Source organism: Pundamilia nyererei, unplaced genomic scaffold, assembly GCF_000239375.1.
Source record: "Pundamilia nyererei isolate P.nyererei 1_Seehausen unplaced genomic scaffold, PunNye1.0 scaffold00153, whole genome shotgun sequence".
Classification (NCBI taxonomy): Eukaryota; Metazoa; Chordata; class Actinopteri; order Cichliformes; family Cichlidae; genus Pundamilia; species Pundamilia nyererei.
This window is the reverse complement of record NW_005187554.1, coordinates 610,775-613,327: the sequence shown is the minus strand read 5'-3', so window position 1 is coordinate 613,327 and position 2,553 is coordinate 610,775.

Genomic DNA, 2,553 nt, shown 5'->3' with positions numbered 1-2,553 from the left:
AACTTGCAAGACATTCTCTAAAAATCAGTTGGAATTGACCGAAAGGTCTGTTTGCATGTATACAAAGGACAAAACAAAGCTTAAAAATACACCCATATGTATATGGACACAGTTGGAGTGAATGTTATACATCTTGTCAGCTTAATCTGACAGACACATGCAGCTGGGCAGGCAGGTAGCAGGTCAGGAGCTGATTAGCTGATAAGGAGCAGGTGTGAAGGCTAAACCTGTGATGGAGAGGGTGTCTGCTGGGCAGGTGTAACGTGACTGGAACTGGCAAATAAAAGACTTTCCCTCTTAACTATAGAGTGTCAATCCACTCTAGATACAGCTGTGAAGGCCACTCCACACTAAAGAGTTAGGTAGGAATCAAAAGGTATATGAATATCCATGCTTGCCACTAGGTAAGAAACATCCATCACCATGGATACTGATAGACTCTTTGCCCTCTCGATACGGCACGTTCTCATGCGTCATCTCCTTGTAAATACAGAGATGACGCATTAAAAGTAAGTGGTTTCCAAGTTTCATGCACAGCTAAATTAATATTTCTGAAGCAGAAACATGCATATCTAATTATATGATATATGTCATTCATTTTGTGAAACAAGTGCTTGCATTTGTGTTACCAGATTATGATATGTAGGTCAGTACCCCCACAGACTCCCTGTTACTGGGTTTTGAGTTCACTTGCACTCCACACCATCTGGTTTGGATTGATCTAGAAACATGGAAAACATGGAAATGGGATGGAAAGGAGACTGACTTGGGAGTTGCAATATTCATTCTTTTAAGATTATTTACAGCAAGTTTTTATTCCCTTTAATATGTGATATGTCTGTATTTCTTCTTCTTGACATCACTTAGCGCTCTCTTTTCAGAGGGCAGAATCTCTGTTTGGTCAGTCAGTGATTTGGTTTTAATCAGGTTGTCTCTGGTTAATGATTTATAGCAAAGGAGACTGTTATTCTGAAAGATCTATTTGAATCCTGAGCTTTGGATTATGTGGTTTTTATAGTTTAGCCTGTTTTGTGAACTTTTTCTCCAGATTATAATTATTTATATACATTTTATTTTTTTAATGATCTCACAGGTGGAGTAATGAATATGTTGTTTATCAAAAAGGAACAAGTCAAACATAAAATTATACCAAGCAAATTTTTTGCTGTATTTCTGCAACAAATAAGACTGAAAGCAGAACTTCTGTATGCTGTTCACAGGTATGGAGACCATCTGGCCTTTAGACTGGTGACGTGCTGCGGTGCTACTCTACTACACGTGACAATTTTCATCTATTATACTACGTCTCCAGTTTTCATGGAGACGTATTATAGCTGTACCTTGGAGTTCATATAGTGAGTAACTATGCAGAGAGTTTATTATGGCTGTTTACTGCGCTGTGGTAAATCCACTCTGCTGCAGATCATGGGTTTTAACTCCTGTTGTGAGTTACTGATGCTCTAGTGTGTGATGAATCAGATGCATTTTAATTTGACCCAGCATGCCAGAATGCAAACTGTTCTCAGCGGTGGCAGTCATCTGAGCTTTCCTTTATACATGCAAAGAACAACAGTTAGAAAGCTTCTCTAATTAACTCAGCTGCTTAAGGTTTCTAATTTATATATCATAAAAGGAAATTTGGTTTCTGTATCTATAACTTTCTGGTGATATACACCTTTGCCCATATTATGCTTTTATTGTCTGTGGGCAAGTGTTTCAAATTGTGAGTGTTAAATGCGCGAGTTAGGGTTTCACCTCCAATACCTGTATAAAAGATTGCTGTGTAAATATAGTGTGCAAAAAAACAAAAACAGATCTTGTTTCAGATTAATACAGAGAAAAGAAATCCCTTGTAGAAATGTAGTTCTGCAGGTGTTTCAAAATCAAATACCTGCAGAACTACAATCTCTATTCTAAAAAAGTAAATATAAGCAGAATATAATGATTTAAAAAATAAATAATTAAAAAAAAACGATAAAAAAAAATTGTGTCTCTTTTTGAGTTTGATGGCAGCAACATGTCTCCAAAAAGTTGGGATGGTGTCAACAAAGAGCTGTAAAAGTAAGCAATATAAAAAGGAAACAGCTATTAGTACAAGTTAGGGCAGAAAAACTGCATCTTTAAATTGTGGAACATAATCAGAAAACATTTTCCTCAATATAAAATTGTGAAGACTTTCAATGTCTCATCATATACAGTACATAATGTCGTCATAAGAGTCAAAGAATCTAGAGAAAGCATACTGGATGCCCGTGAGATTCAGGCTCTCAGACAGCACTGCAGTAAAAACAGGCATGGTCTGTCATGGAAATCACTGCATGGGCTCAGGAAGACTTACAGAACTCATTGTCTGTAAACACAGTTCACATGCCATCCACGAGTGCAGACTAAAGCCCTATAATGCAAAGAAGAACCAATACATGTGAACATATAAATGGTAAATGGCCTGTATTTATATAGCGCCTTACTAGTCCCTAAGGACCCCAAAGCGCTTTACATATCCAGTCATCCACCCATTCACACACACATTCACACACTGGTGATGGCAAGCTA